Consider the following 14,695-nt stretch of genomic DNA (forward strand, 5'->3'; position numbering starts at 1 on the left):
AAAGAACTGAGTGCTTTTCTCATTTCAGTGTTTCTTTTCTCAAAGCTACAGATTAATTCAGAGAATATAATTATAATAAAGCCATATTCATTTACAAGGTTATTCCTCAGTTGGGTTAAAGTAGTTGACTGTGTTATTAATTTATGCCTGTTACCTCTTGAAAAATGCCTTGAGCACATTTTTTATCAGCAGCGTTTAACCCAATCCCAAAATTATGGAGTGAAGCCGTAGATGAAATCTTTATGCATGGAAATTCTGAGTAAGTCTGGCTTTTGAGCACTTGCGCTCAATATTTCATTACCCATAAGCTCTGATGAGAGTACTCCAGCCCAGAGACGTGTTTGCTCTCGTAACAGAGGTGTCAGCGCCTCTTTTGGAAATGGGAGGGTGGGTGATATGTCCCACATCATCAGTGTCTTGGAGGGGCCTCCTAGCTCTCTCTCACTGGAGCTCCAGTCCAGCGACTTCCCCTTCTAATACCTAATGGAGATTAAGGGCCATTAAGGCCTCTTTGCTGTATGCGCAGTTTCTATTGATCACATCGACTCAACTCGTTTTAGCCAATGATCCGATTACAACTCTAGTCCCCCCAACACTGCCCCCCTCCTTATGTCTCTCTGGCTTTAAGGTTCTTCGCTCTGCCATGGATCCCATTTGCTGACACATGCATTTCTTTTAGCCCTCCACGCTGGCCAGGTCAGGCCAGGGCTTTGGCATGCTAGCCTTCCATGGATCTGTGGATTCCGGATCTGTGTAGCTCTGAATGGCTCGTTCTAAGCTAGTGAAATTACAACAATTCGATTATACACTAATGAAAAACATGATTTTTGACCTAAATATGTAGAAAGTAAAACATTTATGCTGGTGAAAAAGCAATGCTGATCCCACTGCCACCAGGTCACCTCGAACTAAGCTCAAAGTTAGCTGGGTAAACATGAAAGACTGTGTCTTGAGACAGACTCCTGGACTGAGAATGCTGATATTTATCTGTAATTTAAAATGTAATTCATTACAATCCCAAACGAGCATCCAATATTCAGCAATACACAAATTATCCAGTTATAAATATATTTAATTTTGACAACTTGTGGTAGTCATGGTGATTATTTAATTGTTTTACAGTACATCAGCTAACAAGATGGGGGCCCCAAAAATTGTGCTTAGGGCCTTTAAAAGGCGAGTTGGCCCTATCAGTCAGAATAACTTCATTTGCAGTGACTCTTCCCTCTAAGGGGACAACTGGGCCCAAACCATGCCAGGAAAATGCCCTCCACAGTATAGCAGAGCCAGTCACACCCCATCAATGTAGGGGTCTAACATTCAGGCCTGTACCATTCTCCTTGTGTATGCTACACATGCACTTGCCCACTCATGAAGAATATAGTGGATGACCCATCTGACCATATCACTTCCTTCCATATCTCTGTAGACCAGTGACAAGGTCCTCAAGTTATAGACCCCTGGGCACAAATGTTTGGTGGCCCCTTTCTGGCTACCTTATTTTGGTGGTCAGAGACAGGAGGGCTGTGCAGCACCACAATAGCAGCATACTAACCGTGGTGTTGGGCGCATCACTGCAATAAACGCATATTTTTTTATCTGTTTATTTATTCATGTATTTAATTTTTGAAAGAGCATTTTTAAGTGTTCTGACCAAGCTGTGTAGTCTGGGGCTTGTGGTATACAAAAGTATAATTATATATTATAATGTAAAGTTAAATTATTTTTACTTTACTTGTTATTGTTTAGAAGGGAGCTTATCCCTGGCTGCATAATAACAATAGCAAGTTGCCAAGCATCACATTTTCCAAAGATGCTGTGGTATGATATGAGGTTATAGCCTACTTCTGACACCAGTACAGTCAGCATCCTGCATATTATAATACACTATTCGGGTAAAAACAAAACAAAAACAAGATACATTCTTATAAAGCATTCACAGGCACATTTATCCCAATGAAGCTGACAGATGTACATAACAAATATGAAGAAAACACCACCAGCAAACTGAAAAACTGAAACTTATATCTTACCTTTGAACTCACCACATTGATTTATCAGTCTACTCAGGCTTTAGCAGAGCTCAGTAACACTGAGATTAATAACTGACTCACCACATTGATTTATCAGTCTACTCAGGCTTTAGCAGAGCTCAGTAACACTGAGATTAATAGCTTATCACATTGATTTATCAGTCTACTCAGGCTTTAGCAGAGCTCAGTAACACTGAGATTAATAACTAATTTACCACATTGATTTATCAGTCTACTCAGGCTTTAGCAGAAACATCAGTGTTTGTAAAGAGGCTGATAATTGAGGTCCTCTTTAAAATCCATTTGAACAAGCATGTTTGTGTGCTGATTTTAAAATAATTAATAAACAAGCTGTAACTGTATTCTGAATAATGCCTTTACAACATCCCAACTCTGCCTGGGCCCCTGGGTATGCAAGTACAAAACCCATGGGAAAATCTGGGACTGACTCAGTGACTATGGTTTTAAATCACTAAATTCAATTCAAAATGATTTGCCTTATAACAAGGGGTTCATGCTATGGGTGCACGTTACAGGTTAACAGTTACTGACTGTATCTGTACAGTTTGTCGGCCACATCTTCACCGTCCATCAATGGAAAGGGAGCACCATAACAGCCAACGTACACCTACCTATATTGTAGGTGCACCTTATAAACAGGTTGATGTGCCAAATAAACTGTCAGTGAAACAGGTATGTGCCATGTAATTTGGAGGAACACAGTTTAGGTACCCAGTTTATAGCAGAGAACTGTGAAGGAGAAGGGGCAGTTAGAGCTGCTGAGAAGAGATGAGTTGGTCTGGACACTCCGAAGGCCATCGGGACCCGCTCGGCCAAAAGACGCCTGAGGGAGTGCGCTTTGAAATTGCTGTGGTTATTAACATTGACAAAGCTTCTCATTAATCTATTTGGATCCCAGCTCACAGAGAGGGTCCCAACGGGCACTGGGGTTCAGAACACTCTCTCTCTTTTTCTCACTCTCTCTCTCTCTCTCTCTCTCTCCCTCCCTCACTCTACAATCAACGATTCCAGTAAGCAGCAGCCTGATGTTATTAGTGACATTTGTCCCTCAGAGAAAGCCCTCATTACACTCTGCTTTAGTCAGATTCTTGACACTCACTGATCTACCGATGGAATGAAATAACGAAGCGTTGGAAAACAGAACTGGATCTCTTTCACATATATGCAAAAGTGCCTTGTATCTGTGATCAGATATGAGCTACTAGACTAGTCCCTCTGTCTGCACCTGAACAGAAGAATGCATCCCAGCGGCCTCCGTTAAGCTAAGAAACCCCGTCTGAAGAGTGTGACAGAACTGGGTCTTAGTCCACAGATCGGCTGGCGCTTCTGATTACTGCACTCCGTCTCCCTCGATTTCTCTCCCTCTCTCTCTCTCTCCTGTTCCTGGGCTCTGATCTGACACAGAGCACTCCCTACATGACTGATAGATCCAGGACAAGCAAGTAACAAATAAAACCAAGGGATTCGTCAGATATCGTAGAGTGCTCAGAAATTGATTTGAACGCAGTGCGGATGTCGCGCCGCACCGTGTCTCGGCCTTAAAGCATATGAAATGATAAAGCTCTCCTACAGACAGTCAGCTGGAAAGTTTTCCATTTTTTTTTCCCTAAATGCTGGGAATTGTGTTGATTTAATTAGATCACAACATGCAAGTTGGAGATTTATGAGTTTTTGCAAAAAAAAAGTTAGTGAAAGAATAAAAAACCCCAGTGCTTTCCACCAAACGATGTATGTTTATATTGCTTGAGCCTGAAATCGATTTTCGAGGACAGTTAACATGTAGTTGTGTGTAAGTAAATGAAAATGAAAACATTTTGGGATCAGTTTCAACTTTACAAGAAGCAGAACAGTGATCAGGGAAACTGTTTCAATCTGGAGAGGCCACACCAGGGCTTATATTAATTAAGGTGTTATATTATTCTGAAATAAAATAAATTAATGACCATTAAAGGTTAATTAAGTTACCAAGGTAACAGCCTACAGGGGTGGTAAAAACATGGTTCACATGTTGACTTATTTAATACAAACCATAGCAGGACGCTATTATTCCCACACGTGAGCATAATTGAACGTTTAAACATGTTGGGTGATGTGATATTCTATATTTATACCATTTCTATTGTGTCTGACATAGATGGAATTCAGTGGCGAACCTTGACTATTAGAGGTAGGCCTTCGATTTGAGCCATAAATGTCAGAACATGAAGAAAAAACCCACCTCTATGAAGATGCTAAATTCTGCTAGCATCCCTATAAGGCTCAGCTCAGACTCATGCTTAACTTACTTGTTTTTTACTAGATTAGTATACTACAACCTCAACTTCTTACTGAGCTACTGTAAAAGTAGCAACTGTAGCCACTGTAGTTTTAGCAAGTTGCGCCTCATATTCCTTTAAAGTTTAATAAAATGTCAGCTAGATTAAGCATTATGCTGGCTAGCAAACATACTAGCCAACTACAGACTAACTGTTACAAGATGTTTTGCCTCCTATACTGCATTATTAACCTGCATGTAGCTCTATGATCTGCTCTTCAAACAGGTTTTTCTACAGTGAAAGGCTCCTTGTAATAACACACACACACACACACACACACACACATGTATGTATATATATATATATATATATAATATATATATATGAATACACACATAGTTCTATGTGTACCATTTACTGCTTTATTACATACACAGTTATGCCAAAAATGTGTATTCTATAACAACTGTTTAACTGTACTATTTTACTGTAACATGATAGACCCAACATTATAGTATAGATATTCAAGATGCATTGCATTCAGTACTGAATCCCATTAAGTCTAGGCTTAGCCTTAATCTGGGTCTGGAAAACTGGCCCTTAAAGTGTTGCCATCAGTAAATGGTACAGTAAGTGTCATTTTTCCTTCAGCTTCAGTGTTGAGTCTGCTGCACTGAGAGGTTAATGACAGTCCTTCATTACCCTTGTCAGATATGTATGAATGTGGTGCTTTACTGGGGTGTGTGCCCATTTGTGTGTGTGTGTGTGTGTGTGTGTGCGTGGCAGGCAGATGGTCACTGCGTGAATAAAGACCCTCACATGCCGGCAGTCTCTCCGTGATGCTGCAGGCAGGAGGGAGACACCAGTCTGATGGGTAGGTCAGGTTCTGAATACTAACACCAGCCTTCTGTAAACATACACACGTTTTAAAGGGTTAATGTGGTCTAACCAGCTGTGTGTGTACTTACTTAGCCAAACAGAACAGTTCTACCTAGTCTTCGCTTATAGACACAATATATCAGAGATGGGGACTCGAGTCACTTATTGACCTGACTCATGACTCAACTCATATTTGCACTTAACTTACTCGTGACTTGACTCAGAGTTGCGCTCAACTTGCTTGTGACTTGATTCAGACTAGTGCTTAAGTTACTCATGACTCAGACTTGTGCTTAATTTACTCGTGACCCGACTCAGACTTACGCTTAATTTACTCATGACCTGACTCAGACTCGCACTTAACTTACCCTTGTCTTGACTCAGACTCACACTTTACTTACTCGTGACTTGATTTAGGCTGCTACTACTGTTGTTAGCAGTGGCAAACTGTGACTATTAGAGCTAGGCCTTTAGTTTGGGCCAAAAATGTCAAAACAACGCTAATTTCTGCTAGCATCTCTATGGTATTTCTAATATGTTCATGCTAAGCTAACACTGGTGCACATGAAACTTTTTTTGGCTGCTCTAGATTAAAGACTGGTGTTTGAAAGTGGTAAAAGACATTCCATATGTTGTATTTAAAGCTTGTAACAGACCTTAATGTATATTTTACTTTGTATGTAGCAGTTTAGCAACTTTTTCATGAAGAGCTCTGGCGCAGAACTGCCACTGAAACGTTTTGGCAGTTTGAGTGTGCTCTGAATATGTCTACCTCTGATAGAGCACAAAGACACTGTATCGATTCCTTAACACCCTTCCTCATTACAAAACCAGCAATGTCTCTCTTCTGCTGAAAAATGTTCTCCCAAATGCCCCCATTTGGAGATCACTATTTACAAGAGAAAATGAGAAAATGTCCTCATTTGTGGTTTGGGTTAAAGTGCTCCCTCTTTACTGCAGATATAGAGCTGAATACACTACTTAATCAGACTGCATTCATCTCCAAATCATGATGAAAATTAGGGCTATCAAATGATTAAAATAATTAATCACAGATAATTGTATTGTTTGTATACAACCCCATTTCTAAAAAAGTTGGGACGCTGTGCAAAATGTAAATAAAAGCAGAATGCAAAAATCATTTAAACCCTACATTTAATTGAAAATAGTACAAAGACAACATAACATTAATGCTGAAACTGAGAAATTTTACCTTTTTAAAACATGAAGAGAGGAGCTACAAAAAAACTGGTGAAGTTGTTTAATGCTAACAAAAACACCTGGTGGAACATCACACAGCTAATCAGGTTAGTTGGCAATATGTCAGTAAGATGGGTATAAAAAGAGCATCCCAGAGAGTCTTTCAGAAGTAAAGATGAGGAGGGGTTCACCACTCTGTGAAAGAATGTGTGGGCAAATTCAAGAATAACGTTTTTCAATGTAAAACAGCAAAAACTTTGGGATTTTATCATCTACGCTACATATTATCATTAGAAGATTCAGAGAATCAGAAGAAATCTCTGTATGCAAGGGACAAGGCCAAAACCCAATACCGGCTGGCCGTGATCTTCGGGCCCTCAGGCAGCACCGCATTAAAAACAGACATGATTCTGTAGTGGAAACACTGTCTATGAAAACAGTTCATCACTGTATCTACAAATGAATCAATTAATAATGGTACAGTTTTAAAAAGTTAAAACTGTACCATTATTAAGACCGTTAATGCTGAACAGTAGATACAGGTTTTGGAGCTGCCATCCAGACAATGTCTTTTTCAGGTTGTAGTTCATCATGATTAACCACAGTATTTGCTCAAATTTGACTCTAAAGAAAGGCTTCCTCCCTTGAAAAAGAAGTGCATTTGTTATGCCAATATAAGTGGACAAAACTGGCTTCAGAATATATTTAATATATTTATTACTCCCAATAATTCAACATTGTTTTCGTAGAGTGAATGCAGGGTCGGCATGAACATGACAGTCACTTCCACAGAGTGAACACAGTTTCCAGTTTTCATCAGTGATGTCCAGTGAGAACAACAGTGGCTGCATGTTCCAACTGATGAGTATATATATTTTGTACAATCATTAGCAAAAGTTTGGGCACCCCCGGTCAAATGACATTTTGATTTGGTTGATTTTCTTTACAGAGAACACACTTCTACACATTTTACTGCAGTATTTGCTGAATTAAAAAAATTCTGGGACATAAAATGTGGCCTGTGCAAAAGTTCTGGCACATTTTATGTATTTAAAAAATACATGTTATTTTATATGTTGTATATAATTTTCAACGTGTTAAACCCAGCAAATAAATAGAAATTGTGCGTTAAAATTATTAAGTAGTTTAAGTGTGTTCTCGGTAGAGGATGCGTGAACCTACTTTCACTTAGAAAATCAACAAAAAATTTTTTTGTAGTTTCCTACAAAAAGAATATTTTTATGCTTGCACGTAAAGTAAGACGTAGGCTTTCACTGGACATAAACTATATCGAGTTTCGCCTTCAAAGTGGTCTGGTACTACCGCAAACATAAAACCAATTCCTTGGGTTATCGTTTGAATTATGAATGAGGATTTTAACGAGCTTCACTCTGTTGAGAGAGAGGAGGAGGGGGATCATGTGCTCAGCTGCAGTGGAACATCATGGAGGACAGAAATGCATTACTACTCACAGTATTCAAACTAGAGTGGAGCAGTGTAGTAGTCCAGACAAGCTTAAAATGACTTGTTTCACTATGATTAATACCATTACTATTACTATTCCGTTCTATAGATGTTACCATAAGATATAAACAGTGGTGGACACCTGAGGTAGCTTGTATATTTTATACAGTGACTAGGTATTAGCCAGACTAGCCTAGCTAGCACATAATAAGAGCAGACAGTAATGTTATACTCACTGCTAAAATTCAACTTCAACTGGAATTCTGTTATTTTGGGCTTCAGTTTGAGATGCGAAGGCTGTAAAAGTTAAATATATTTCATTGTGCATTTTTGATTAAATATTTAGTTTCCAAGTGAGTATATGGCACATAACTGCATATCACTCAGAGATAGCACTTCTCGATGTAAATAACAGTCAAACATTTGGAGGATCCTGAATCACTGTGCATAATGGAAGCATATTGCAGGTTTTTTGTGCTGTAACTTGCTTTAGAAGACATGCATTTTGCATAAAAACGCCAAGATGGTTAAAAAATATGAAAACTAAAAAAGGGAAACATTGAAAGGAATCTTTACAGGAAATTTCCATTTTTTCAACATTTCTGCATAATTAAATCTTTAAGAGGTAAACAAAGCCATTCAGAGTGGTTTAATATGAAATGCTTCGTTCTGTAGAAATTTTAGTGCTTTATCATTGGGATTTAAATTGATACTAATAAGCTGTTTGACGTTGAAGGGGAATTCCACCAAATTTTCACATTTTTTGCATATTTCTACAGTCACTTTCTGTACACAAAGTCTTTCAGAGTGGTTTGATGTGAAATGCTCCATTCTACAGAAACTTAAAATCAGAACTGTTTACAGTGGTGGTGACGCCTGCAGAGTTTAAGGACTCTAAAAGCTCCCTTGCATAAAGTTATTATGTGAAATGGTTATGAATACGCTGCCTGATGCCCGAGACATTGTTTGATGATAATTTTGAGAGATGGCTTTGGCCTAAAGCATGTTTATTCTCATTGCTCGCTAGCAGGTCAATATAGAGTCACAATCTTTTACACTCAGAGAGCCAACAGTGTCCTAGTTAATCTGATGTTATTGGAGAAAAAAAGATATTTTATTTAATTAAATTAATTCAAAAAACCATCTGAGTCAATTTCCATTCCACTGTCAATGGCAACAACCTGGCCTGCAGAAAGAGGTTAAATCCAGTCATGGTGGAGAGGCACATGCAGGGCAGTGCAAGGCAAAATAGTACCCAAAGAAAACCTGTTTATGCTTATTGTATCTTATATAAAAATTTAGAAGACATGTGTAGGTTCACCTTGAATACCAAATAAAATGGAGACATTTCCGTTGTAGACATTGTGCTTCCTGGTGCCTATCACCACCTCTATAAGAAATCTATAGAAAAATAAGAAAAGAGTCAGCAAGTTTCTTTACAGGGAACCGTTTCACATCAAAGCACTGTGAGTGACACTGTTTACATCTCGGCGATTGAATTTTGCAAATTTTGAAAAATTAGTGGAATTCCCCTTTAACTCATGGCTACACTGAATAAACCTCCACCAGTGACACAGATGGGTATGGTTGTGTGTGTGCTTTGATTTGGTACATTTTTTTTTTTTATGCGATGAAGCCCAGCTCCTCAGCACTGCAATTACATCACAGAGCTGCTCTGCCTGCACAGCGCCCATAAATATTCATGACAAGTGCTGGAGGCAGAACGGACACCTTTGATTCGCCAGGATCTGAGCCAGCCAATGCATGACAAGCAGCTGTGGACACAGAGTGCATAATGGCTTTCTGCTCAGGGAGAGGACCCCTGTTTATCCAGCAATCGGCCCAGATCAAAGAGCCGCGCGCACACTTCCGCAGGCTAGAGGGAGATGTGTGTGTGTGTGTGTGTGTGTGTATGTGTGTGTGTATGTGTGTGTGTGTGCGTGTGAAAAAGGAAAAACAGAAAACGAGGCTGTGATTCTTACTGCCAGAGCAGGTGTGTGTGTGTGTGTGTGTGTGTGTGTGTGTGTGTGTGTGTGTGTGTATGTGTGTGTGAGAGCTCCATCACAGCTCCACACACCCAGAGAGACATATTCACCTATTCTCACACGACCCTCCACACTGTCTGCCTCTGATTAACATAACAGCTTCAGGGAACTTAGGGAAAAAAACAAATTTAACAAAGCCATTCTTCACTTAATATGTGGATCACTCTCATGAATACTGACTTAATTTGGATCCGTTCAATATTTTTTGTGTTTTTTTTCATAGTTGTCCACATTTTTATGCACATTTTCTTCAAAACATGCCCAGATAAAATTTCATTATCACAAATCATCAGGAATCACGAGTTCAGTCCCCAGTGATGCCACAGCCATCCGTAAGTGTGAGTCCATCTATTTCTATTGAAGAAGTTCAGCTTAATGTGAGTAATGTCAATATATTTTTTTGGACAGTTTTCCACATTTTTTATGGACAGTGAATCAATGTTGTGTATGTTTAAATCTGATCGTGAAATGATTGCTCGCAAAATCTTACTGAATATTGCAATTCGCCAATTCATCTTTTGCATAACTATTCATGTCTGGTTGGAGAATGTGTAAATTTGAGTGTAATTGTTTAACAACATGGTGAAAAAGCTTGATTTATGGTTAACTAACTAAAACTAATGACAATAATTAGAATAAATAGCAGTGATACCTATCATTTGTGCACATGGCAGTCCAGTACAAAAGTAGATGTGCTTGTTTTACGTGCACACTGGTATAAACAAATGCTATAACTATTCCATATTCCTTTTAAAGACATATTACAATGTGCTTTTGTTTTATACCACTGACTCCGCCCACAAAATAAACAATACCAAACACAGCTAGTGCAGCTAGTGCAAAGCATCTCATACACCGCAATATTGCAGTTTAATACACTCACCAAGCACTTTATTAGGAACACCTCCTTGTATCAACACTCATTGTCACCATATAGGTGCTGTTCTTCAATGATCAGGACCCCCACAGGACCATCACAGAACAGGTATTATTTGGGTTATGGATCATTCTCAGCACTGCAGTGACACTGATGTGGTGGCGTGTTAGTGTGTGTTGCGCTGGTATGAGTGGATCAGACACAGCAGTACTGTGTCCAAGCAACAGTCTAAGCACTGGTCTAATCAGCAGGAGATTGTTCAATTCCAGCTCAATTCCATCCACGGCCGGCAGTCTTTCTCTCTGGCTGGTCACCCCCTCTCCTGCTCATGACTCAGCGCAATGCTAGCCAACACAGGCATCTGTTATCTGATGAAACAGAATTGGCAGTTAACATTCTCCTCCAAGCGTGTTGAGCTGTACAGTGACGTTGAGTTAGCATCAGTGGAGCTTCATGTGTCTTGGAGAAAGAACTTATTAGCCTTCATCCTCCCAGCTTGGGATCATGTGATAAGGGGAGACCTAGCTATTATTATTAATATTAGTATCATTAATATTATTAAGTGCCAAATATATTATATTATTATTAAATTCTGACTCCTTTTGACCATATGGATAGCATATCTTTAGAACATGCTGTCTTCTGTTTGGGTCTTTAGGCATCATGATTACTCTGATTGTATCCATCTATATTTTACCTGGCTGTTCTTTTCCTTTTTTACCTTCAGCTGTTACATGTAGAGCTCAAACTATTTGGAGGTAAAAACTCCAAAATAACAAAAAAGTAATAAACTCTTTCTAAATAGATGTTCTACATTAGTTTTAAATAGAAGCAACCGGTCATGTGAACAATCACGTGAATTGCTTTCTTATAGGCTACTGAAACAGTGGATCCTTTAGCCCAGGAGTGAGGTAATGTGGTCACGGAGGTCCAAATTCCTGCACAAGTTGGTGATTTACCTTCTCAAGCGCATGTGATTCAACTCATCAGCTAATTACCAGGTTTGATTGGTGTGCTGGAGCAGGGAAATCACCAAACTGTGCTGGACTCTGGCCCTCAGCTCCCCGCCCCTGCTTTGGACAGGCAGACGGCCACAGCTGTGGAAAGTGCTCTTAATAAAGGCCAATCCATGGCAATAAAGCCGACTAAAGTCTGACCTAAGGCAGTCATTTTCAGTCATTTGACTAACACAGATGGAAACCAGTATACAGGTCTGCAGGCGGGAGCGGACAGAAAGTTTTGGTTGGGGATGGGAGCAGTAAACAGAGTGCAGATTAGAGTGTGATGAAATTCTGATCTTTGTCTTCAGAAACAAATCTTTGCATTTGAAGGTCTGCAGAGTGGGAACCAATCAGATTATTGATATATGCCGCGCTGACCGATTGTGTCACATCCACTGTCACGCACTGAGATTTCACACTGGAACACACACTGGAGATACAGCGCTTGATAAAATGCTATAATTACATTAGATTATTTTTTTAAAGTTTAAAACAATATTATGTTACTCAGAACCGGCCTATAACTAGACTGCATAGACTTTCCCTCTTTGAACCTCAAACTGCATGTGTTTGAGTGACACGCCCCCAAAGCAGCCAGCAGTTTTTGTCTCACTGTAATGAAAATACGGCGTTCAATTAAACAGTGCAGCTACTGTAACTTTGAAAAATATAAAAAACACAAACTTCACTCTAAAACAACATTACAGGGGACTTTACAGAATGTTTATTGTTATTATTATTTAAACAATTGCAGTCATGAAATCAGGGTTTGCTGCAGCCCCCTCAGCACCCCCACTGCCCACGTCCCTGTGCTACATGCAGGCTAACAGTCCTGCACATTGAATTGACGTTGCATGAAAGTAATCCTAATACTGCGCTTGAGCACTGTTATATAACAACATCAGCTACTGTAGGCTACAGCTGCCAAAGCAACTTACCAACCACATTTGACAGAGCTTGCTGGTTTGCTTGGGGTATTTTGATATTTTGTTGAGGTTGCCAGTCTTGTGTCAACTGCAGTGTTAGCTTGCAATATTTATATTTTGACTATTTCTCAACCTTGTAATTCAGAGGACATTCGGAGGAAAAGTGTACATACTGCAAAACCAGCAGTAAAACAGGTGAATCCAAAACAGCCCCCGTCCAACAAAGGAACCCAATAAAAAAACAGGCCAAACAAATAAAAATGCCAAACTGCCAGAACATAAAAAAGAGGTGTAGCTTCCAGTAAGCTGGCATTACACAACCATTTAATGTGACCCAGGAGAATGAAATACTGTAATTTTGCAGACAGCTGGATGGTGGTCCGGACCAATGGTGGATTACAGAAGAATTCTGACCAAAATCACTGGAAGGTGCCAGGTTTTAGCTTAAGTGTGACGACATGTCAGAAAACATGTAAGATTAAGTGGTAGGTTCTGTCAGATCAAAACATGGCACCTGTTTCTTATAGTAAAGCACGCTTACATGTTCAGTTTACACTTGGAAAAGATACACAGCATCTAGGCTTCAGTAATGAAGGAACAGGATTATTAAGATTATGCCAGAACAATGAAGTAACATCCTGTCTGTGTGCTTTTGTTTATGTAGGCCATGTGCTTTTGTTGTTGTTTTGGTCTTTGTCTCCTTCCTGGTCATCTGTTCCACCTGTCTGTTGTCTGTACCCTGCCCTCTTGTAAGCCCAAGGTGTTTCTCATGTGTCCTTTGTCTATTTATTCTCCTTGGTTTGGTCTGTTCCTTGCTTGGCATTGTTTGTAGTGTATTTTGCTGTTATTTTGAGTAGTTTTTCCTATGGATTTTTTCCCTATTCTTTGCTTCTGGTGGTTCTTTATATTTTTAGTATTTTCCTCATGTTGCTTTTCTTTTATTACTGTTTTTTCTTTGCTACTTTCTTCCTGAACTGCTAGCTCACATTGCATCCTGCCTTCTCATCTCCTTCAGCTTCCAACGCGTTACATTAAGAAGCGATAATACATTTTTCTAGACCATACTTTTCTGCACTAAAAAGAAAACCCGCTTAATTCCAAAGGAAAATTTGCTTCCTTTTTACATTGTTCCTCAACATGTGCCCATATCTTACTTCTTTTGTATTATTTTTCCCCTGGAGTTGCACTTATGTGTCATTTTATGTAGCAAAAACAGTCACAATGTATTTTCACATGACCTCTCAATCTGTTAGAAATAAACTGGCTGTTTTTATTACTCTGCCTTTAATCCACTTTCAGAATTTTCTAATTCTAAGTCATTTTGGATCATTTCTATCGGTCCATTCATCATGAAATGTTCACACAGTGTAAGGCTGGCTTTACACAGTGAAACGTTCATGCAACTTTAGTTGCTTGAAACCTACATGAAACTGAATTGCACTTGGGTTATATAATGTAAAGCATCCTACAACTTATTTGACTCTCAGCTGCAACAGTTGCAAATGTCCCAAATCTGTGGATCAAGTTCCATAAAACAGCCAATCAAAATGGCAATAACACAGTGACTGATTTTACTGTATCAATGGATAACAAAATAAAACAGAGAATAGTTTATTGGGCAGTTGAGTGAGACATCATGGAGGACATAACTGTAATGGCTAAAAATTTCAAAGGCTTAATATACACAGAAAAAATGCTTGAATATATTTTAAAGAACCCTATAGCAGATACACTATATGGCCAAAAGTATGTGGACATCTGACCATCACACCTATATCATCTTGTTGCACAAGCCATTCCAAAACCATGGACCTTAATATGAGGTTCCCCCACTCTTTGCAGCTATAACAGCCTCCATTCTCAACATGCAACCAATTGCATGAAAGTTTCAGCATGTACAGCCAGCCTAAAAGACACCTTCCATGTTCAAATGATGACAAATGAAATAAAAAATGAGTTAAGAGATTTGGATATAACATGAAGAAATATAGATA

This window comes from Colossoma macropomum, unplaced genomic scaffold (assembly GCF_904425465.1).
Source record: "Colossoma macropomum unplaced genomic scaffold, Colossoma_macropomum, whole genome shotgun sequence".
NCBI lineage: Eukaryota > Metazoa > Chordata > Actinopteri > Characiformes > Serrasalmidae > Colossoma > Colossoma macropomum.